This window comes from Taudactylus pleione, unplaced genomic scaffold, assembly GCF_031769625.1.
Source record: "Taudactylus pleione unplaced genomic scaffold, aTauple2 ptg000259l, whole genome shotgun sequence".
In the NCBI taxonomy this organism is placed as follows: Eukaryota; Metazoa; Chordata; class Amphibia; order Anura; family Myobatrachidae; genus Taudactylus; species Taudactylus pleione.
The window spans coordinates 1,063,848-1,089,877 of NW_028284661.1; the positions used below are offsets into that span (position 1 = coordinate 1,063,848).

Genomic DNA, 26,030 nt, shown 5'->3' on the forward strand with positions numbered 1-26,030 from the left:
TTGTGCTCACAACATGTTTGTAGGGCATTGGCTAAACTAAAATCTAACTGAAATCTTCTTAGCTTGATTAGACTCAATAAGGAAAGACAAAAATACTTACAGACTAGTAGGCTGCTCCCAAGGAACTGAGAAAAAAGAGCCAAATGATGTAAAGTCTGATAAGCCCACCTAACTAATAGAAGGACAGTCAATTACAGCGATCTTTCATTTTAAATGGCCACTATATTTGAACCAAACATTGGGCTGGGTAGCTGCTGTACGTTAGTTGCTTGGGCCCCACCACATTAGAACACTGATCCCAATGATGAGATCACAAGCTGTTACAGAAAGGGAAAGTGGGTTTTCTTTTACATTTATTTCTTTGTTACATTTTTTCCATTACTCTAGCTAATGTAGGGTAATATTGTCTGTTTTATGCCTAGTTTTACCAGGCAGTTTCCCCTAAATGACATGTAATTTTGTCAAAACTGCCTGTGATTTAGGAGTATTTATACATCACAAATAGCCTGTGCTCTGTGTTTATACCATGAAAAACTGCAAGATAGCAAATCCTGCAGTTTGAGGGTGAAAACTCCTAGTATTGTGTGCTGATGTGTGGCATTTTTAAAACTAGAAAAAACAATATTTAGATGAAATTCCCCTCCAAAGTATGTCACAGAATGTGATTATTTTTAGGGGGCTTTTTAAAATGGAGGAATTTTTACGGGTTTTGGTAAATTTTATTCATTGTGAAGCTAATACAAAATGTGTCATTCAGAGACAGTGACAAGATTGTCATCTACTGTAGTTGATGTCACAAAAACATTTCCAAAAGCTTTTAAATGATTCAACTAAGAGTATTGTGCTTTACTGATCATGTGCCTGGGAGATGAATGATATGACCCTCAAACACAGTACTGCAAACAAATGAGGAAGGCAGAAAGTGCCTACTGATCATAGCGAGATCTTTTCTCGGTCTACTTTGGCAGTCATGAAAAAGTTAAGAGACCTCTTCACTGTACATTCAGTATACTAAATATGTTATATTTACATTGTTTTGTGTGTGAGTGTACAATTTGCTCAATGAAAAGGTAATTTCTGGAAAGATCTTTCAAATAAAATTAAAATTTTCAAATTAAGTTTGACAATACTTTTGGTCCCGGTGATGAGAAGACATCACCATCTTATCATAGACTGTACTTTCCTGTTCTAAATTACTTGCTAGGATGAAAGTCCCAGCTGCCTCTAATAGCTGTAGTAGTTTACCAAATTGGGATTTTAGAAACATCTCTCTGTAAATAAGTAGCATTATATGAGAGTTGTTTGGAATATCACACTAACAAGCACTTTTTTAAAACATCATTTCAAAATACTGGTGAACATTAAAGCTGTATTGTTGGTTTGGTTTTATTGGTGATTGTTTTTTATCCATTTCATTTTCAAAATATATATTTTTTTGTTTCAGCCTATACGTACGATTGAAGTATGATTGAAGCACTTTCTATGGTGTATGCAATTGAAAATATTAATAATTCCACCTTGTTACAAGGAATTACATTAGATTTATGATTCATGTTCTTATACTTTGAAAGCAGTTGAATCCACACTGAGACTAGTTCAAGAAACTGCAACTATAAATAATTCTTCAGAATGCAGCAACAAACAACGTATACCTCACGTCAAAGCTGTTGTTGGAGAAACATATTCATAAATCTCCATTGCAATTTCCAGGACACTCGGCATTTATCTTATACCACAGGTACATATGCACTTTACATTGCATGATTTACTATATAATTTGTATGAAAACATAATGGGCCTGATTCAGAGGTGAATACTAATGGAACGCAATGCCATGTTGGTGGAGTTGAGCGATTATTTTCTACTGACCATGCGCAAAATATTCTGAAAAACGTTACAGCACATGCGTACCACAGAGTGTACACACAATGGGAGATGTGTCTTCCAGGGTGGTGTCTAGGAGGTGGCTTAAAGTGAATGCAAAAATGTCTACAATGTGGGTGTGTTATGGGAGCGTCACAGGCATGTCAGTGAAAGCCAGCATACATTCTCAGACGCACAGACGCTTACACAGAGGCCATTTTCAGGTGCAGGCATTGCTCCAATCAAAGACAGGTGCTAGTTTTGTTGGTGGACATGTTGGTGTGCCAATGGTGAGCTGCTTAGACCCACCAGCAGTGCTACTGCATACAGCAGCATAGAAAATGGGCGTCTCAGTGCTTGCACTATCCGGAGCTCACTAGTGTACAAGGGGACGGCTGAAACTATCATTTGCATATTATCGCAGCTGTGACTCCTTCAACTGGCGTTTGATCTCTGAATTAGGCCTAATGTGTAAAAATGTGCATAAGAATTCTGATTCCTGTCTATAACACAGAGCATTTTTTCAAATCTTGAAAATGTTTCTCTTTATGACACAGCTAAAACTGGTATATGTCTTTTTTTGTATGCAGATAAGCCCAGCATCATCTGCTGCCATTTTAAGTGACAAAATAAGGTTTCCTTCATTTTTACGTACTGTTCCAAGTGATATACACCAAACAAAAGCCATTGTGGAACTGGTGAAATCATTTCAGTGGAACTGGGTTGGAATCATCGCAAGTGATGATGAATATGGCCGATCTGCTCTGGATCTTTTAAATTATTATTTTAAACAAGTGGGAATCTGTACGGCATTCTCGAAAACTGTGCCGTCATATGTAGGCCATCCTACTTTGCAAGCATCTTTAAACACTGTAATAAATGAATTAAAAAGTAGTTCAACAAATGTTTTGGTTGTCATTGCAAAAGATCCTGTTGTCAGCAAACTTCTAACAGAATGTATTAACTTAAATATATCCAAAATTTGGATTGGGAGTGATAGCTGGTCAAATTCGATGGAAGTTATGAATATTAAAAACATTGCAAAGGTTGGTACAGTTCTTGGAATAAATTTCAAAATGAGTCATATTGAAGGATTTGAAGATTATCTAAGAAACCTGAAATCTGAATCAAAAAATGATGCTCTTGAGGAATATAAACAGTTAAGATTTGATTGTACAGAAGAATACAGGGAATATCTTCAGTGCATCAATTCATCTTCTGGAAATTGTGTTCTCAATGATTCGCTACAGCTGAAGTCCCCTCAAGCATGCCAGAAGAACCTATCTTTTGCAAATGCTAACTTTTTGCTGGACAGTATAGAATGGAGCAAAACATACAGTACACACCTGGCCATTATAGCCATAGTTAATTCAGTAAAGGATATTTTATGCACAGATGGAAATTGTGAAAATAATTTAGACTTCCCACCAAGTCAGGTAAGTGAAAACACAATTAACTACTTAACCAAAAAAATATATTGATCAATCATGCCCTGTGCATGGTATTATTGCTGGGATCTTGATATTTAGTTATCTATTTTTTATAAACAAGTAACACACTCACTTTTTGCTGAGTTATTATGTTTGATTAGAGTCAATATAACTATGAATGTTTGCAAGAAATTTGTCAGGTACCATGTCAGATGACATGTATAATTAGCAAGGGACATGTTGTGGGCTTTAAACTGAGACACATTTCAAGCCCCTCCCTGTCCACTTTAGCATGTACAGTATCAGTATCATGTGTGATGTACAGTAATTGCATTAGTATCATGTGTTATGTGCAAAATCACTAGCAAAACCCTTTTTGAATTTTATATTTTTTAAGTCAAATTCTCTGCAAACATATTCAAAGAAACCAGAATTTAAAATTTAAATGACAAATTCAAGGAAAGGATCACAACATGTATAAATGAGCATAAATAAACATAAAGGAAACTTTGTTTTATGTTTGCATTCTTTACTCCACTTCTGTTTATATGATTAATTAAAAATGTCATTTAAGTCTTTTTCATTTAAAAAAAAAAATACATTTATGTTGTATTTTCTCTGTTTAAGCCCATAAAATCTAGATTTTATGAAATATAATATACATGTAAAAATTGGCACACCCTGACAGGAGATGACATATATTTATACAGAGACATCAAACGGTAAAACTTCTAGTATACTATATATATAATAAAATAAGTTATCTATTACAAATACATATTACTGTATGTTGCAGTCTAGGGGGTAGATCTCCTATCTGACAGGTTTACAAAGCCGCCAATCATCCTCAGCTTTGACAGATGGATTTCAAAGAACAACAGTAATTAATGCTAAATCCAGCTTTTTAGCATCAATTTGTGGTGCCCTTTGACATCCATTGGTCAAGGCAGCGGTTTTGTAAATCCAAAGGACAGTAAATCTGCCCCTAGGTGTGTTTTCAGATAAGTGGCTATGTTTCATAGGGGTTGCATATAATTTCTAAAACAAAATTATATGTCATATAAATTACATCAAATGATTGTGATCATCAATGATTGATTAAACATAACATATTCCAATTCAACATACTGGTGTTACCACTAACAGTTCCCAGCTACAAAATCTTTAAATCATGGCATTTTAGAAGTTAGATCAATGTAATTAATTTTTAAACAATAATATTTTGTTTTATCCAGCTACTTGAAAAATTAAAGAACAGTAATTTTTCTTACAATGGTGAAACTTTCCACTTTGATGAGAATGGTGATGTCTTAATCGGATATGATGTCATTACTTGGCATTCTATACAAAAAAATACAGAAGTTAAGATTATTGGTACCTATAACATATCGGGTGATGTGATCAATATGAATAAAAGTCTTCTTCTATGGAATACAGACAATAATCAGGTTAGTAAGACAACAAATACATTTATATGAGGCAAATTATACAATCATGGAGAGAATATTACTGCATTTTTTTGTAGTTGACGACCCAAAAACCTGTTTAATATAGAACTGTCATGGAAGTGAGCAAGTAAGCCATAAATACTATATAAGTATGATGTTTCATTATTCCAACATGAATAAAATTACAGCAAATTTCTTTAAGACATTTAAAATGATGCAAACATTAGGACACATGTATTAAACGTTAGGTGGAGAAGTTACCCATAGCAACCAAGCAGCTGCCACCTATCATTTTACAGAATGTACCTGATAGATCAAAGCTAGAAGCTGATTGGCTGTTATGACACCTTTTTTTTACTATACTCTTTAGAAGGTTTGATCCATCTCCCATATAGAGAGATGGGTAAATCCCTACTTCATCAGACATATTTTTACTGTTCTTCTTATTTTAAATAAAGCATGAAGTCTAGGGCAATTTGTTTATTTATACATACAAAGAATATGTAATAGTTTTATAATTATTCCCCTATAAAGTGAAATGCTGCAAGTACAGTAGTATTTCAGCAATACTTTGTATAATAAAAGCAACCTGTAGTTGACGGACTAGTGACTGTCACTTTTTATCCTTTCTTTACTAAAAGCCTATCCCACAGTCTTTTTATAGAAAGCATGTGCAAACGTATATTTCTGATGTACTGAGCATCTCAGTGGGTACTGTGCACAACATCATTCATGAGCAACTGCGGTACAGGAAAAAGTGTTCACACTGGGCACCAAAGCAACTGAAAGCAAAGCAGTTCACAAAACCAATAGGACGGGACTGTCTCTCCTGCCCTTGTGGTACCATGAGGAGGGAATGCAGTTACTGCAGTGTATCATTACAGGCAATGAAACATGGGTGCATCATGTGGCACCAGAGACAAAGCAAGCATCCATGACATGGAAATACACATCCTCCCCACCTTCAAAGAAATTCAAACAACTCCATCAGCAAAGAAGGTCATGGCGACTGTGTTTTGGGACCACAAAGGCGTGCTTCTTGTTGATTTCCTCAGCAAAAGAGATACAGTGAATGCAGTCAGCTATTTTGATACATCGAACCAATTGCGGAGGGAAATTCATAGAAAATGACCTGGATTGCTGCGAACAGGTATCTTATTGCTGCACGATAATGCCAGGCCACACTCAGCCAAAAGCATGCGTGAGTTGTTACAACGCTACATTGGGAGGTTCTGGACCATCCTCCCTACAGTACTGACCTGGCACCGAGTGATTTTCATATCTTTGGACCATTGAAGAAGCACCTGGGTGGACAGTGATTCACAACAGACAGTGAAGTTCAGCAAGCCATCATGTCCTGGCTTTAGGTGCTTGCCACTGATATCTTCTATGCCGGGATAGATGCCTTGGTGTACCATTGGAGCAAATGCTTTGACAAGTATGGGGACTATGTGGAAAAATAATCTGTACCAAGGCCATACTATTGATTATACGTAAATTTATGTATGAGTGAATACATTTACACAATGAAAGGTCTTGTTACCTTATTTATTGAATCACCCTCATACATATGACAGTGAGTAAACTTTACACGTGGTGTACTAGGCAAATTATATCATGATAATCTGAGAACGAGAGAATATAGGGATAATTACAGACATATATTGCAGAACTCTCAATATAGAAACAGAAATGATGTGGTACAGTAATGTTCAATTTTCTCTACTCTGTAAAATGTACTTTTAAAACTACATAATAATAATAATAATAATAATAATAATAATAATAATAATAAACCCAACAATGCCACAATTAAAAGTGTTCATAAAATGTAAATAAATATCCACTAAATAAGTCTAGAGTGCATAGTATATGGCTGCAGTATGTAACAAGGTTGCAAAAAAAAACCCATTTTGTAGGCTTTTTAATACCAGCCAGCAAGAAAAGCTATTCCTGGGTGCAGGATGCACTGTGACAGATTGGAAAAAGGTTCAGAGGGAGATGTATCAAACCTCACAGAGAAATAAATTGCCCATTGCATCTAATCAGCTTCTAACTGTCATATTACAGGCTTTGCTAGAAATCTTTGAGAGAGATAGAGTGGAGAGAGATAAATACCAACCAATCAGCAAAGCCATTTTGCATGCTGTACTAGAAAAATTACACTTAGAAACTGATTGGTTGGTATTTTATCTCTCTCCATTTCATCTCTCTCCAAGCTTTGTTAAATCCTCCTGATATCTCTAGAAGGTTTGGTACATTTCCCCTCAGTCCTTAAAGAATACTTACCCTAATGGATTACATAATGTATGTGTTTTTGCTCCTTGTTGATGGAATCGCTAAAGTAATCTGTGATGTCAGAAGCTTCCTACAGTGCTAATTAGCTGTAAAGATGTACTGTAAATCTGTTCCACCAATTTGATGTAGAAAAAAAAATCAGATCACTACTGTAGATCGCTGTTCAGATATTGTCATCACCAGCAGTGACTTACTGTGATGTGAGATTTCCAAAGCATTAAAGATACAACATGGCTGCAGCTTGTTATAAGACTGTGTCCATTTCTCAAGACGTGATACTGGTGAACATCCAACTTGATCTTTAAAAATATTAACAGTCTATTAAATATTAACAGTCTATTCATCATCACTTAATTTCTACAAAAGTAGGGGAAAATTAAGATTTTCACAGGGTAATTCATCATTCTTGTAACACAGGAATATCACTCTCCGGACACTTAAAACCACCTGTTTACGCCTCGAGTGCCTGCCCAGGCTAGCACTGAGGTCCGCTCGCACTGTGCAACACTGCTGAACAGCACAGAGGTCCGCTCACCCTGCACATTGCTCCCAGGTGGTGCTGAGGTCTACTCCTGCCCTGTCTGCTCAGTGTCCTGTCACTAAGCATGGAGATGGCTCTTTGAATCACTTGCTCACAGCGTGCCTCCCCAGCATGATGGTATACAAACTGCATGCCAGAGTTCCTTCCAGAACAACAGTATGGACGCAGCCATGTTGGACTCTATATTTAATACCTGCGACAGTCTCCTGCATTCTTTTGTATAAACATGCTGTTTTCTATCTTGATAATATTCTCATAATTGCCAATGATCAGGAAGAACATCGCCAGCAAATAAAGAAGTTTTTGATATGTCTCCATTCCAATCATCTCTACTGCAAATTGGAGAAGTGTGCCTTCGAGATCAAGTCCATTCCCTTCCTAGGATATATCATTTCAGGTTCTGGTCTCAAAATGGACCCAGAAAAACTCCAAGCTATTCAAGAATGGCCTCTTCCTAATACTTTCAGGACTGTACAGCACTTCCTTTGGTTTGCAAACTACTATCGCAAATTCATAAAGAACTTTTCCATCATCATTGCACCTATCACCGCGCTTAACCGGAAAGGTGCCAATCCATGCCAATGGTCAGAGAAAGCAAAGGAATCCTTCCAAAAAATCAAACAGAAGTTAATTTCAGCTCCTGTTCTTCATCAACCAGATGTCTCACAGCCATTCATCTTGGAAGTTGACGCTTCTTCTGTAGGAGTTGGAGCTGTGCTATTTCAATGCACTCCTGATGGTCTTCTCCACCCCTGTGGATTTTTCTCCAGAAGATTCACTCCAGCTGAGTGCAACTACTCTATTTGGGATCAAGAACTTCTTACTATTAAGTTAGCTTTAGAGGTTGAGGCTATCTTTTGGAAGGAGCTGTGCATCCAATTTCCATTCTCACAGACCATAAAAACCTCTTATATCTTAAGACAGCCCATTGTCTAAATCTGAGACAAGCCAGATGTGCTCTCTTCTTCTCACGATTTCACTTGAAATTGTATTTTCGTCCATGGATCCAGAACTGAAAGGCCTATGCCATCTCTCACTCCATGGAGCAAGAAAATGAGACTATATATGCTGAGAAGCATCTCAACATTTATCCAGTGGCCTACTCTGCAGTCGGAGTAGAATCCTCACCACCTGTTGGGAATACTCTTGTCAAGCCCGCATTAAGCAAGAAACTGCTACATTGGGATCATGCTTCCTGCTTCGCAGATCATGCAGGCATACAAAAAACCTTCAAGTTCATTTCCAGGTCTTACTGGTGGTCCTCTCTCAGAAAAGATGTCCAAGACTTCATTGCCTCTAGTAAAAGTATGCCCAGCATAAAGTGCCTCGACAGTCTCTAGCTGGGCAGTTACTTCCTCTCTCATTTCCAGATCAGCCAATGGACATCTGTCAATGGACTTCATTACTGATCTTCCAGTTTCAAACAAGTTCAACACCATCTGATTTGTAGTTGACAAGTCAACCAAGATGGCTCACTTCATACCCCTTACCGATCTTCCATCAGCTCCAAAGTTGGCTCAATTATTCATAAAAGAAATCTTCAGACTCAGGGAGTGCAGTTTGTCACCAAGTTTTGGCATTCCTTGTGTTCTTCACTTCAAGTCAAAATCAATTTCTCCACTGCCTCTCACCCCCAGTCCAATGGTCAGACGGAAAGAGTGAACCATGACCTGGAGTCATTTCTTCATTTATTTCTATGCTCCTCTTAGTATACTGCAACTGGGTTGAACTGTTTCCTTATCTGGAATTTTGTCACAACAATCAATATCATTCTTCATCTGGTTCCATGCCCTTTTATGCCACCTATGGTTTTCACCCTTGAGTTACTGAGTTTCAGCCTCTTCCTGCCTCACAGGTTCCAGCTGCTGACCGCACCTTGCTGCACTTCTCTAAGAGAAAGAGATCCGCTCCTCCCTTGTGAAGGCTTATGAGTGGTACAAGAAGTTTGCTGACAGGAAGAGGACAGAAGTTCCCAGTCCCAAGGAAGGTGATCGAGTTTGGCTCTCTACATGAAATCTGCAGTTGAGTGCCATCCATAAATTTGCGCCCTGCTACATTGGGCCATTCACCATTGAGAGTGTAATCAACCCAATTTCATTTAAATTCAAGATACCTCCCTTCCAGAGGATACCAAATTCCTTCCATATTTCTTTACTGAAACCACTCATACTCAACTGGTTTCATTCAACACTTCCAAAGGCATTCCTGTACTTTTGCCTCTGACGTCGATGCTCCTCAGCTGATCTGGGCATTCCATACCAAGTTTCCACAAAAGCCCAAGATGTGTCCTGGGGCCACCCATCAAGGGGGATGGGGGGATCTGTCAAGCTCTGGATGCTTAAAATCACCTTTTTATTTTTCTCTTTCCGGTACCTGTCCAGGCTAGCACTGAGGTCCGCTCTGCTGTGCATCACTCCCGAATAGCACAGAAGTCCACTCACGCTGCACAACACTTCCTGCTGGTGCCGAGTTCTACTCCTGTCTCGTCTGCTCAGTGTCCTGTCACTAAGCATGGAGATGGCTCTCTGCAGTCGCTTGCTCACAGCGTACCTCCCTGGCATGATGGTATACAAACTGCATGCCAGAGTTCCCTCCAGATCAACAGTATGGGCGCACCATGTTGGACTCTATATTTAATACCTGTGACAGTCTTCCGCAGTCTGTTGTACAAACATGCTGTTGTCTATCTTGATAATATTCTCATAATTGCCAATGATCATGAAGAACATCGCCAGCAAGTAAAGAAGGTTTTGACATGTCTCCATTCCAATCATCTCTACTGCAAATTGGAGAAGTGTGCCTTCGAGATCAAGTCCATTCCCTTCCTAGGATATATCATTTCAGGTTCTGGTCTCAAAATGGACCCAGAAAAACTCCAAGCTATTCAAGAATGGCCTCTTCCTAATACTTTCAGGACTGTACAGCACTTCCTTTGGTTTGCAAACTACTATCGCAAATTCATAAAGAACTTTTCCATCATCATTGCACCTATCACCGCGCTTAACCGGAAAGGTGCCAATCCATGCCAATGGTCAGAGAAAGCAAAGGAATCCTTCCAAAAAATCAAACAGAAGTTAATTTCAGCTCCTGTTCTTCATCAACCAGATGTCTCACAGCCATTCATCTTGGAAGTTGACGCTTCTTCTGTAGGAGTTGGAGCTGTGCTATTTCAATGCACTCCTGATGGTCTTCTCCACCCCTGTGGATTTTTCTCCAGAAGATTCACTCCAGCTGAGTGCAACTACTCTATTTGGGATCAAGAACTTCTTACTATTAAGTTAGCTTTAGAGGTTGAGGCTATCTTTTGGAAGGAGCTGTGCATCCAATTTCCATTCTCACAGACCATAAAAACCTCTTATATCTTAAGACAGCCCATTGTCTAAATCTGAAGCAAGCCAGATGTGCTCTCTTCTTCTCACGATTTCGCTTGAAATTGTATTTTCGTCCATGGATCCAGAACTGAAAGGCCTATGCAATCTCTCACTTCATGGAGCAAGAAAATGAGACTACATACGCTGAGAAGCATCTCATCATTTATCCAGTGGCCTACTCTGCAGTCGGAGTAGAATCCTCACCACCTGTTGGGAATACTCTTGTCAAGCCCGCATTAAGGAAGAAACTGCTACATTGGGATCATGCTTCCTTCTTCGCAGATCATGCAGGCATACAAAAAACCTTCAAGTTCATTTCCAGGTCTTACTGGTGGTCCTCTCTCAGAAAAGATGTCCAAGACTTCATTGCCTCTAGTAAAAGTATCCCCAGCGTAAAGTGCCTCGACAATCTCTAGCTGGGCAGTTTCTTCCTCTCTCTTTTCCAGATTAGCCGTGGACACATCTGTCAATGGACTTCATTACCGATCTTCTGGTTTCAAACAAGTTCAACACCATCTGGGTTGTAGTTGACCAGTTCACCAAGATGGCTCACTTCATACCCATTACCGATCTTCCATCAGCTCCAAAGTGGGCTCAATTATTCATAAAAGAAATCTTCAGACTCAGGGAGTGCAGTTTGTCACCAAGTTTTGGTGTTCCTTGTGTTCTTCACTTCAAGTCAAAATCAATTTCTCCACTGCCTATCACCCCCAGTCCAATGGTCAGACGGAAAGAGTGAACCATGACCTGGAGTCATTTCTTCATTTATTTCTATGCTCCTCTTAGTATACTGTAACTGGGTTGAACTGTTTCCTTATCTGGAATTTTGTCACAACAATCAATATCATTCTTCATCTGGTTCCATGCCCTTTTATGCCACCTATGGTTTTCACCCTTGAGTTACTGAGTTTCAGCCTCTTCCTGCCTCACAGGTTCCAGCTGCTGACCGCACCTTGCTGCACTTCTCTAAGAGAAAGAGATCCACTCCTCCCTTGTGAAGGCTTATTAGTGGTACAAGAAGTTTGCTGACAGGAAGAGGAGAGAAGTTCCCAGTCTCAAGGAAGGTGATCGAGTTTGGCTCTCTATGTGAAATCTGCAGTTAAGAGTGCCATCCATAAACTTTGCGCCCTGATACATTGGTCCATACACCATTGAGAGTGTAATCAACCCAATTTCATTTAAATTCAAGATACCTCCCTTCCAGAGGATACCAAATTCCTTCCATATTTCTTTACTGAAACCACTCATACTCAACTGGTTTCATTCAACACTTCCAAAGGCATTCCTGGACTTTTGCCTCTGACGTCGACGCTCCTCAGCTGATCTGAGCATTCCATACCTAATCACCTTTTTATTTTAATCTCTCCGGTACCTGTCCAGGCTAGTGCTGAGGTCCGCTCACACTGTGCATCACTCCCCAATAGCACAGAAGTCTGCTCACGCTGCACATCGCTTCCTGCTGGTGCTGAGTTCTACTCCTGTCTCGTCTGCTCAGTGTCCTGTCACTGAGCATGGAGATGGCTCTCTGCAGTCACTTGCTCACAGCGTACCTCCCCAGCATGATCTATACAAACTGCATCCAGAGTTCCTTCCAGAACAACAGCATGGGTGCAGCCATGTTGGAAACTGTCCTAAGTTGGCACTGGATATACAATAAAGAGTGGTGTAAAGAAACAAGAACGATACTTAATCTTTTAAGGTAGTCTGAAATTCTCTTAATCGCCCCCAATCCTTTTATGTACAATTTCAGGCAAACACAGGAGACTCCATATGATGCATATGTGGAAAAAGCATACAGAAAAAAAACACTTCTTAATGGAAAAACAATTTTCACATAAATTGCAATAAGTATGGCGAATTATTCTTAATTTAGAACCCAAACATCATGGCTATTTTTCGTACCGAACTCACATGACAATCCACATTCCGGGGTGTTCAAGCTTCCTCTTTTCTCCATATCTTTATGCCCCGCTCGGTTACTTCCGGGGGTCGCGTAACCACGTGTCGCTTGTCTGGCGTGCGTCGCGTGTACCTGACGATCACCCGGAACTTCGTCATCACCGCTTAGCGTGTTCTGGCGGATAGGTTTAGACAATGTAACCAAGCCTTCCAGAAGCTTGAACACCCCGGAATGTGGATTGTTCAATCTATAGAAAACATATGTAAGGGAATTAGATATATCTATACATGGAGAAGGTTTTTATCATCATTGGTAATTAACTACAGGTTTGGAAAGGGGTATTTAAAGCACCCAATGTTTGAATGTCCCACACACCTTGAAAAAGATCCGAACGTACGGATCGAAATGCGTTGGTTTATGGGACTTTGGTGATAAAGGATATTTTTTGATTGCTGGACTTTGGGATGCATTAACCTGTTTTGGGAGAAAGATAGCGGATTCCGGACTCCACTATCAGCACTCTACAGGTCGTGATTTTATACTTTATGTTGTGTGTTTTGTTATTGGAATAAAATTATTGTTCAGCCACCAACATCATCCTTTTCCTTTTCTAATGAGGATATATGAATGGTTGATGAGAAATTAAAAGTACAGTGAAGGGGACCCCAAAAGAAACTACTACGGACACTGCTAGCGTATCCTAAATGTGAGTTAGGTACGCAGTATCACCTTTGTGTTGGGTCCACTATATACTCTAATTAGAAGCACTGTCATTTTAAAAAGTGGAAGGATAAAGATACCGAGATATACATAAACTCACAGCTTGTCATGTGAGTTCGGTACGAAAAATAGCCATGATGTTTGGGTTCTAAATTAAGAATAATTCGCCATACTTATTGCAATTTATGTGAAAATTGTTTTTCCATTAAGAAGTGTTTTTTTTCTGTATGCTTTTTCCACATATGCATCATATGGAGTCTCCTGTGTTTGCCTGAAATTGTACATAAAAGGATTGGGGGCGATTAAGAGAATTTCAGACTACCTTAAAAGATTAAGTATCGCTCTTGTTTCTTTACACCACTCTTTATTGTATATCCAGCGCCAACGTAGGGCACATTAAGGTTTTTTGTATTATATTCGGTGGGTTTAGTGAGACCCTTATTTTTGTGCCTGTAGGGGCTGCAGGTATTGCGCACCATATACGTGACCTTTTTTCTCTGTTGCATGTTGGAAACTGTCACCTGACTCTCCTCCACCACTCAGAGTGGTGCTCCCAGACCAGCTGATCGCAGCATACAATCCCTGGGGATCCTCCCCTATAAATTAAATTTCCTGACTGGTCTCTGTGCCAGTACAACATAACTTCTTGCTAAATTTACAGCTCTCAGGTACTCTGTATCTAAATGGTCCCAGTCAGTTATATCCAGTTCCAAGATCTGGTAAACATGTCTCCTATACCATCTTGCACACCAGTATGGTTTTACCACTGAGACTTGTTCTTACAGCAACCATCGGTTCCAACCGATACCTTCAACCATCAGTCTCATTTGGTGCTTCCAACATCAGACTCTTATCAATTACAGTAAGTTCATAAATGACTCAACATCGGTCCCTGCCAATCAAGTTAATAAATTCAGCAACATCGGATTATTATGAATTAAGGGCCTGATTCAGAGCCGCTCTCGAGGGCATAGCACTCGCAAGTGGGTTGATGTTTGGCACCTGCGCCGCATCCGGCGGACGCATGCGTGAGCCCCAGCAAGCGACGGCAGCTCCGTCGCTTCAGGGCTCACTACAAGACAGGGCAGCTGTCAATGTTGATCGACAGCTTGCCCCGTTTTGTAGGTGGGGAGTGGGGTGGCTGCACAAATGGAGGCGTTCCCAAAGGAATGCCTGCTGTTTGTGGGCGACCCTACTAACATCACTCGTGATGTCAGTAGTGGACTTCCTGTTCTTCCTGCTCAATTCTCCAACATTGGTCTCAAACCGATCAAGTTCATCAATTCTATATACTCAGTTCCATTCCAACCTGCTGCTCAATAAAGACTTTCTATCCTGTTCTCGCCTTCGGGCCCATCATCCACTGTCGTATCTCTACCTCCTTACATCTATACATAAGGAGGTCCCAGCTCAAACCACCTAAATTCTTCCACACCTCTCAAATCTCCTCTTCAGTCTCCCATGCCTGTTCCAACCCAAAACCAAACCTCAGGTGTGACAGGTGTTATTCAATAGCATTTATTTAAATATGGAAATCTGGAATATAATATTCTGTCATTAAACAAATAAAAGCTACTTACTAATGCCAGATGTAGAAATATTATCCTTTACTGAATTATATTTTATTAGGGCAAGATCTTTGGTAAAGGTAATTACTGATTTCATAGTTGATGTCATAGGAAATGTTAGGTGATGCCAGTGACTAGAAATCCATAATGAATTCATGTTCATGATGAATGGAAGTCTAGGAAAATGAAAAAAAATTATGAATCTCCAATACATTCGAGGAATGTACTGAAAGCCTACTTCCCAACAGTGGTGGTCAGTTTCTCAGGACAAGGGGGCGTATCATGGAGCGGGCATGGCCACACCCCTAGGGGAATTCCCAGAGCTAAAAAATGTGCCCTCCTAATACCTTTGTCATGGGTACCAGCAACATATGCACACAGCACTCATTCACTGATTCTGTACCCAACTGATCAGTGATCTGGATAAAGCAATCCCAATTGTGTGAATGGGACAGAGGGCCTGATTCAGAGCCGCTCGTAAGCGGCCGCTCGTTCGCTCTGAGCGATGTTCGCACAACTGCGCATGCGTATGGGTCGTAATGCGCATGCGCAAACCAGTCATAGCGGTCGGAAATCGTGCTCTCGCAAATCAGCGAGGGGCTGCTAATGTGATTGACAGAATGTACCGTTTGTGGGTGGTAACAGGGGAAGGTGCTTGAAAACGGGGGAGTGGAGATCCGAACGCAGGCATGCCAAACGGTCAAAAGGGCATTTAATGGGAATGCATAATTAGTAAAGGAGCGTCATTGACCACGTTACTTGGTTGTCTTGAACTGCTCGCAGTGACAGCGGTAAGAAAAACCTACCACAAGCACTGCAAGCAGTTCAGATGCCTTTCAATGTACTCGATTAATCTAATAAATACTGGAGATGACGTGTGATGCAAACTGCAAAGGGGCGTCTTTACAAAATAGTGAGCGAATTTTTCATTCGCTCACTCAGACATAGAGACGTCAACAAACCGCAAAGAGCGAGCGCTCAGTTTAAATAGCTGGCCCCTTTTTTGGAACGACCGTCCGCAAATAGCGTCCGGCTCTGAATCAGGCCCAGAGCCTTCACATTGGGACAATCTTGCTGAAATCAGTAACATTGAGAAGTATGGTGTATGCAAGATTATACATACCAAACAGCATCATTATAAGCTAGTTCATTCATTATTTAATCAATATATTAATATATAGTATTTATGCACTTTTACAGGTTCCCTTTTCTAATTGCTCCAAATCATGTATTCCTGGATATTATAGAAAATACTCTCTCATAAGCTGCTGCTATGAATGTGTTGGATGCACAGAGAATTATTATTCACCTGAAGCAGGTAAGCATTTTATTCACTAAAAAAATAGAAGGACTTATATGGTGCATCTGTCAAAAATAGTGATTCTGAAATGCAGTCTAACACTGGCCATACACTAGTACGACCAGCATAAGATGCGATTCATCATACGATTTCCCTTGATCTCCCCGGCAGCTACCTGGCAGTCCCGCCGCTCGATTTGGTGCTTTTTGACACTCGATGTACATAGGATCTCACGTACGATCATGTGCACTTATACGACGGGTCGTGATACGATCGATCATGTGCCTCACTAAAAACATACGATCATAATAGATTTAAATAGACTAAAATGTCACTCTCAGGCGGTCGGACGCCCGATGCATCGCGTGAGTAAATACACGGCATGATATGCATACGATTACAATGGATAATATGGGCTGTACGTCTGATCATTAGATATGATATAAGAGCGGTGGGAGCGCGCATCGGATTGTATTCTTACCTAAATACTACACATTTCCACACAATTTATCGTACAATGCGTCTAAAATCATGCAAACCGCCCGAAATCACGCTAATTTATGGCCAGCATTATGATCATGTGTACATTATGTGTGAAAAAGCACCAAATTGGGCGTCTGGGACTGCCAGGGAGCTGCCGGGGAGTTCAAGGGAAATCGTATGATGAATTGCATCTTATGTTGGTCGAACTAGTGTATGGCCAGCAGTACAGGTCCACACATACAATATATTTTAATGTAAAACTCAGGTCACACATGAAAACATCCTCACAAAGCATTACTTAATATCACTATAAGTTACATTGGACCTACCTTTTTTTATTAATAGATTAGTTTGCATATTTATAGGCATTGCACAATATGTGCAACTTAGTGCTCAGATGAAGAAATAGTTTGAAAAAATGTGCATTTGACAACAAACGAGGTGTATTAGTTTTAAGGAGGAGATTTATCAAAGCTTGGAGAGAGATAAAGTGAAGAGAGATAAAGTACCAACCAATCAGCTCCTGTAATTTTTCAAACACTGCCGGCAAAATGACAGTTAAGAGCCGATTGGTTGGTAATTTATCTTTCTTCACCTTATCTTTATCTAAGCTTCGGTAAATCTGCCCCATAGTGTATTTGAATAGATTAAAAACACTTCAGTGCCACACATTATCAGTTATGCCTACAGTTATAAACTGTGTGGTGCTCTCAAAGTTCTATCGCATAATAAATTATAGCCTGTATTACCAGCAACTTGCACCCAAATATAAATGAGGATATTGGCACTACCTCAAAAAGGATCATAAAGCTTGCAAAACATGGTATATTAGCGCCAGAGGATGATAACATAACAGTAAGGCTAGTGGTACAGCATTATTCTGTTATATGCACAAACCACACATATTAAAACATTTAATGTAGAGGAATACACAATAAAGAAATACAAAAAATAAAAACATACATATATTGACAGTCTAAAACAACAAATAATGAACATATATACGAGCAATGGAAATAGGCAAATACTGAGATAAGTTATTAACTTATTAACTTATTAAATACATAAAACCTTATAGATGAGAGACTACGTGTATAGTATGGAGATTATATTAGTGAAACATCAGGTCCATAAATTGTGGCAGTGTTTAATAGATGTTACTTTTTGTCCTGGGCCTTTGATGGGATGGAATGCAGTTGGCAACCCAGAGCACAGAATGCCAGCGCTCACAATTCTGGCGTCGGAACTCTGACAGGGGTCAGAATCCCGGCTTAAGAATGCCGCCAGCTGCGATCCTGATGGTATTAGGATCAGGGGCATAGAGAGGCGAGCCGGGCCCGGGTGAAGGGGGCGTGACCTAATTGTGGGAGGCGTGGCCACACACCCTTTAGATTTAAAAAAAAAAAGATTTTTGCAGCGACGCGAGAGCCCCTCAGCCTGGTGCAAAGCCGCAGGGGTGGCACGATTAGTGTGATCGCTCCCCCCCCAGGCATAGGAGACTGCTGCGAGCAGTCTCCCACTGCAGCCCAGCACACAGCAGCATATGCTGGGCTGCTGTGATTTAAGAGGGGGGGCAGCGCCAGACATGGGCCTCTCGCCGGGCCCCTCCAGCAGCCCAGGCATGGGTAATTAGTACCCCCCCTTTCGGCACCCCTGATTAGGGTTAGGGGTTAGGCACTTTGGGGGAGGGTTAGGCTGCGGAAGTGTGGGTTACTGTTACACTGCAGGGGGGAGGGTTAGGATTAGGCTGCGGGAGGGGACGGTTAAGGTTAGGCTGCCGGAAACGTGGGTCAAGGGTAGGGTTAGGGGAAGGGTAAAATTACTTACCTGCAGATGTCAGGATTTCAATTGTCGGGATTCTAGCACCGTGTTGACCATTTAACCCTGTCAACCTAAATACGTGTCTATACAATGATGGTCAACCTAAGGACCATGTCAACCTTTTAACTGTTGACATTCAGAAAGTGTAAACCTTCTGGTGTAGACCTTCTTAATGCCAACCTTTTTTTTTGTCAATCATTCGACTGGTATTCCAATCAAAGCATTGCAGCACAAATGCACTTGGTAGCATGTAAACATTATCTAACAGAAGCAAGTATAAAGCACACACATTATATGTGCATTCAAGTGGAATAAGTCAAGTCAGTAAGCATGTGATGCAGCTCCCAGATCTATGGCTAAAAAGGCCCACCCTTCATAAAAGCAGACTGTCAGCAATGTTACTGGTAGTAGACCATGGCCATTAATGGAGAATGCTTAGAAGTTCTTGCTGCTGGAGGGACATGAACTGTAGGTGTAAGGTACATCACTGTTGCAACTGTTCTGTGCTTTGAAGCTGTGAAGCCATGAAGACGCTGTGTGTAGGGTGTAAACACTGGCCGAAAGCTAAAACACATGGTCATGTGATAGGGGTGGAGTCACTGATGCATTTCATGTGACTAGTTGGACTTTCTCAAAGTAAACACTGGCCGTAGGCAAACACGTGGTGACAATCTATAAAGTTTTATGTATTGTTAAAAACTTAGAGCTTATCACTATAATTTACTATATCCATTGCTCATGTATGTGTGTCTTATATTTTGGTTTAGACTGTCTATATACGGTATCTACTGTATGTTTAAATATTATTTTTTATTTCTTTATTATGTATTCCTCTACATTAAATGATTTTAAATGATTAGCTCTAACCTTATTAATATTTTTTCATCCACTGGGGCTAATATAATAATAATAATAATAATAATAATAATAATAATAATAATAATAATAATTGTCACGTCTACAGACACTTGAGACTCCTGGGAAGAGTCAGGCTTACTAAGTAGTATGAACTGAGGTGGTTTTAGGAAGGACCTTTTCATGAAATATCACTAGCACAAATTAAAAGTAAATAGAATTTATTCAAGAACAAAACCTGTATGGCAAAGTTCCACATTAAATTTCAATAACACAAAATTCATGACATGCACTAACAGGTACAGGGGTATGCCCCTGTGAGAAACAAAGTTCGAAGTACACACTGAACTGGTGTGGGGTGAAACCCCGAGTCTGACACGAGGCTAGGGTTGAGCCCTGTATCATGACGGAGGTCCGGAACAGGGTTGAGCCCTGAGATGTAACAAGAACTGGAACGAGGTTAAGCCCTGAGACGTAATGAAGATCTGAAACAGGGTTGAGCCCTGAGACGTGATGAGGGTCCGGAACAAGGTTGAGCCCTGAGACGTGATGAGGGTCCGGAAGGTGGTTGAGCCCTGAGACGCGATGAGGGTCCGGAACTAGGTTGAGCCCTGTGATGTGATGAAGGTCCGGAGCTGGGTTGAGCCCTGCGGTGTAATGAAGGTCTGGAGCAGGGTTGAGCCCTGCGACATAATGAAGGTCCGGAGCATGGTTGAGCCCTGCGACAGGATGAAGGTCCGGAGCAGGGTTGAGCCCTGCGGCGTAATGAAGGTCCGAAGCAGGGTTGAGCCCTGCAGCATAATGAAGGTCCGGAGCAGGGTTGAGCCCTGCGGCAGGATGAAGGTCCGGAGCAGGGTTGAGTCCTGCAGTGTTATGGGGTTCTGATGAGGATAGACTGTAACGGTGCAGTTGACAACTGTACAAGAAGTAACCCCAGTGTCCATATGGGTCAATAGTAAACCAAATAGTGTAGCGTGGAATGGAAAAGCAATAATAGAGCAGGATAACAACAGAATGACAATGGCAATGCTGAGCTCTGTAGTGCAGCTGATAACCTGTATCAGAACTTGAACTGGAACACGAGCAGGAATGTAGCGCGGTCCACAGCATACACCAGGCACAGCGGGGATCTGGCAGAAGTCCAAGGAAGACCTGAAAGTAACGTTGCACAGACAATGAGGCATAGTTAGTAACAGGCTTTATACTAGAGGTCTGTGATCCATAGGAATTTCAGAACATGTGACCCAAATAGAATCAGGTTTGGAATAATAAGCAATCAAGGAATCCAACAACCTGATGACACCTAAGAAACAGATGATCACTTTAACTCTCTGCACACTGTATGTGATGAACCCCAGCAACCAGGATAGATCCTCCAATGACCACAAAGGAACTTCGGCAAGTGTAGTTTATCTTTATGTACTCAAATAGTCAAAGTCCTGACAATAATTTTGTGATGCCTAGAGGTCAATCCTATTAGGTGAGAATTGTGAGTAGCGAGTTTGTTTCTTGAAACTCGCAGACTTCGCACAAATGCGCACTCCTGAGAACTCTCCAAATCAATAAAAAATACCTATTCGTGGTTCTCACAGCAGGAGGTGTGAATTGACTGCCAAATGAGATGTAAGAGAAGTGCATAAAAAAGTGGGGAGACCATCCTGGACCCCCTAAAATTTATAATTTCATTAGCAGGACTGTATAGAAGGATGTTTGTGGGCATTGGGAAGATACTGTACGTATTAAAATGGTGTCAAATCATGGATTTGGGCTTTTTTTAAAAACAAAAAAATGTTAAAAAGCAACCTTTTTTCGTTTAATCTTAAACGATTTAAATGAAAAATGGAAAAAAGAAGGAAAAAAGCGGATTTTGGGGTACTTTGAAAAATTGCAAAAAAAAATATAAAAACAATTATTTTTCAAGTAAAAAATATTTTAATTAAATTTGGGGTGCCTAAACTAACAAAAAAGTTGATTTGGGGGTTATTTGAGGAAATTTTTTATTTTACCCCCAAAAATGACATGTAATTATTGGACTAATTAAGCTAATTGGAAATTTCCAATTGCCTAATTGGGGGGAGGGGTGTCCGAGGTGTCCAGCACAGTGTCTCTGCATTTTAACTTTAAAATAAAGATTTTCCTTTTCATCCCTCACCCTAAGGGAGTTGCGAATGGAAAAATACTAATTCAGTATCAATGATTCAGTGCGAGTTGCTAATTAGATTGCAAAATGAAGTCGCTGTGCGAATTTGTAGAGAAAATAGCAACTCACACCTCGCACCTAATATGATTGACCCCCTTAGAGTTATATATAGTCTCCTCATAAACAGTTAAATTAGACATTTCATCCCACAAAACATTACACTATTCGTTGTGGGTTGCATTAACAAACCATGAAACCCATGTCACAAGGTGATATGAGAGGGAGTTTTGAGAATCTTCCTAGAGGGCTACACAACTCCTCCCCTCTGCCTGTTAAACAATAACATTTATAAAACCAGTAAATAGTGAGGCTCTGTGTTATATCCGACACAAATACCAATGTAGGTATCGCACATATTTATTATGAATATTTTTAGCCTTTCGGAGGTATGTTTCGCCAACTTTTCTCATAGCATCTCAGTTTTATTGTGTTATTTCAATGGTCAGCAACTCAAAATACAGTCTCTTCAATTAAAAGTACTGGGAGGTAAGTGTTCTTAAGGGAGGGAGGACACGCTGCTTGGCGTCTCCTCCGTTTTAAGAGACTTTACCCTATGTTTGTGGAAAATAAATATCATGTGTAATAGTACCTACCATTAAAGATGTAGTAATTGTGGTTACCCGCAATATGTAAGAGATATCACTGACTCTCTAATTGATAAAAACTGTTTGTCTGTATATGCTGAAAACATCATTAGACACCAAGACATCTAAATCCGGTAATCAAACCAGAGCGCTGCTGAATCTGTATAGACATTATTAATGTGGATTATACGTTATTATAATAACAGTTTAGAGTCTAATATATGGGCGCAATGAAGCATACCCATTAGATTCTTATATAGGTAACAGCACTGCTGGAAATTATATCAATTATGTGTGGGATGCAAGGGATGCCACTGATTGTTTAATTGGCAAAAGAGAGGTTGCTAGCATATATTTAAAAACCATTATCAGGGAGCGAGACTATAGAACTTTAACTACACTGGTTTGATAATGAAATCGGAATGCTGCCAGACATAAGCGCTGCTGTAAATCACATCATACACTTGTGGAATGAAAGACATTAGATACTAGTGACTATATACTGACGTCGCAGTGTCGTTCTTGAAATATTATTGTATGTGTATATTTGATCCTATAAAACAGGACAACATTTATATTAAAGATACTGACAATATATATCAGAACCTATGAAATTTATTAGTGTTTCAGATGTTATGCAGCAGCTAATCTTTAATAATAACCACATAAGTCCCACAACTGGGAATCTATCATTTTAAGACATATAGGCCCTCATTCAGAGCCACTCGCTATTTGCGGTCGTTCGTTCTAAAACAAGGGGTGGCTATTCAAATGAACCGTTCGCTGTTTGCGGTCTGTTCACGCCTCTATGTCTGAACGAGCGAACAAAACTTGCGTTCGTTTTTTGAAAAAATACGCCCCCTGGCCGCTCGCATCCTACGTCATGTCCGCTATTTATTAGATCAATCGAGTACATCGACCAGGGTATGAACTGCTCGCTATTCTTGGGGCTGGTGTTTGCTACCACAATTTTGCGAGCAGTTCTGGCTCTAAAATAACCCAGTGACGTGGTCGATGACGCTACTGTTTTAAATATGCACACCCATAAAACGCCCGTTTTGACCTTTAAGCACGCCTGCGATAGGATCTCCACTCCCCGTTTTCAAGCACCTTCCCCTGTTACCACCCACATACGCCTCATCCTGTCACTCAAATTATCAGGCATTCGCTATTTTGCGAGCACATGAATTTCGGCCGCACTGAGTGGTTCGCGCATGCGTATTACGATCCGTACGCATGCGCAGTTGGGCAAACATCGCTCGAAGCGAACGAGCAGCGACTTGCGTCCGGCTCTGAATCACGGCCATAGTTATTAAAGAACTACAACTACAACTTTGATCCTTATAACAAATGATATGTTGCTGTATATACAGAAAGAATAATATGTTTCCAATGGTATAACAAGATACTAATGTTACACTCAGGAATAGCTTTTGAGAATAAATGTAACTGATATATGATGTGAGACACAGCGATAATCCATTCAATTTCACCTAAGAAGGGGAATTATGTGCAACAATTATTGATACTATCAATTGTTGCCTTTAATAATACTTACCTTATATAAGCCAATACCAGGCTAAATATTTATCCTCCTTCTTTGTTGATTATGCGGGTAATAGTAGGTGAATTCAAAACACATACAACATAGGTTTTTGTCAATATTTTAATTACACATTTTCTAGTACACATTTATTTCATTTATTTTATATTTCGCCTTAATAAAAGTTATGTTTTAACTTTATGAACCAGGTTCTTCATCTGTACTCTGTACATTCAGCTTTATCTGTGTGTGCCCATTATGAGAATACTTTTTCTGTCCATTTGTTTATATTGAATCGTACTTATTCTCAGGTGCACCTCCCCAAGAAAACAAGCATGAACCTAAGATTGTTTATTGATTAGGGGAATGGATTTTTGAAGGTTAAAAGTTCCTGTGCGGATATAATTTTTGTTGTGTTTGAGCACCACCAACCAAGTAATAGTCTTACTTCACTTTCTTAGCTAAGACCAGTATGTTGGTTTATACATTATATTCTCTGTTATTGTGTATTAATGGTTCTGATTGACTAGTGCGGACTCTACCCAAGTTTCTCCATATGTCTATACAGATGGACTAGGCAAAATAAATGCATAACATATGGATAACTTTATATTGTATACTAATATATATTTGTTTGCTCCAGATATGACTGGATGTCTAAAGTGTTCTCAAAGTCAGTGGTCGAATAATGGAAGCTCTCGATGTGAAAATAGGACTGCAGAATATTTTGAATGGAAGGACCCATTTGCTATTACACTATTGACTTTTGCTGCTATTGGGTTTGTAGTTGTGCTAATAATAGGAATTCTGTTTGTGAAATATGCTGACAGCCCAGTGGTTAAAGCAGCAGGGGGGCATTATACATACTTATTGATGATATCCTTATTATTTAGCTTGGTGGGACTTTGTTTTTTCATTGTGAACCAAGTGACACTATCTGTAAGATCAGACAACCTCTCTATGGTATCAGATTCACCATCTCTATTTCCTGTATTTTAATCAAATCTATTCGAATTCTTCTAGCATTTGAATCGGCCGCTAGGGGACAAAGGGTAGTAACATTAACCTACCAGCCATTCATTATTATCATTGTCTTAACTGGGATTCAGTTGTGTATTTGTACAATGTGGCTTATACTGAAAGGTCCTTCTTTTATTAAAATTTACCCAACAGTTCAATTGATAAGCCTACAGTGTGATGAAGGATCTTATGTAGCATTTGGCATTATATTAGGCTATATTGGGTTACTTGCATTGATTTGTTTCATACTAGCATACAAAGGAAGGAAATTGCCAGAGAAATACAATGAGGCCAGATGTATCACATTTAGCATGCTTGTTTACATGTTTGTCTGGATTCTCTTCATCCTGATTTACACGAATGGCACTTGTGGCATGTACCTTTCAGCTGTACAAGCTGTTGCCATACTGGCCTCAATATATGGAATGATATCCTGTCACCTTTTACCAGTTTGTTACATAATAGTTTTCAAAAGAGAAACTTGTAACCGAGAAAGGTACCTTCAGAGAGTTAGTAGATTCTACCAAAATAAGGTGCTATCAATTCATCAAAAATCCTCAAAACTAGAGATTCCTTCTGCTAACAGCAAACAAAATTCTAAAGCTAAAACATATACTTTTATTGGTATGTATTAAAATAGAAAGATCGGTGAAATATTAAAATAAAGTTAAGTGTAAAGAAAGAAAAAATGCAGTGTTTAAAATAATACGACTGCTATATGAAAATGTGTGTCTGCTTATCTTTTAATCCCTAGGCTAAATTGCCCTATTAGTTGCACCTATATTAGAAATGAAAGGTCTATAGTGTTAGCAGTGAGATCCTGTGTTTATGATAACAGTGTGTCAAAATAAACTGATACTGTGCTTGCAACACTTTATTGTATCTTTAATCATAGGTCTACACTGAAACTATGTAATAAATATGTTAATTCTCATGTGTTGTGTCCTCCAATTTTTATTTTTATTATTCAGCCATGTCTATAGTGACATAGACATTACATATGTCATAATTAGATGCTGTATGTTTAGTAATACATCTTATTTCTGATTTGACATTCATTATTATGTAAATCCACTGATCAGCAG

At 39.7% G+C, this 26,030-nt stretch overlaps 1 pseudogene; it reads left to right on the forward strand.

Moving 5' to 3' along the window:
* The first annotated feature begins 1,464 nt into the window (after positions 1 to 1,464).
* On the forward strand, positions 1,465 to 25,580 carry LOC148514745 (G protein-coupled receptor family C group 6 member A-like; annotated as a pseudogene).
* The last annotated feature ends 450 nt before the right edge of the window (positions 25,581 to 26,030 follow it).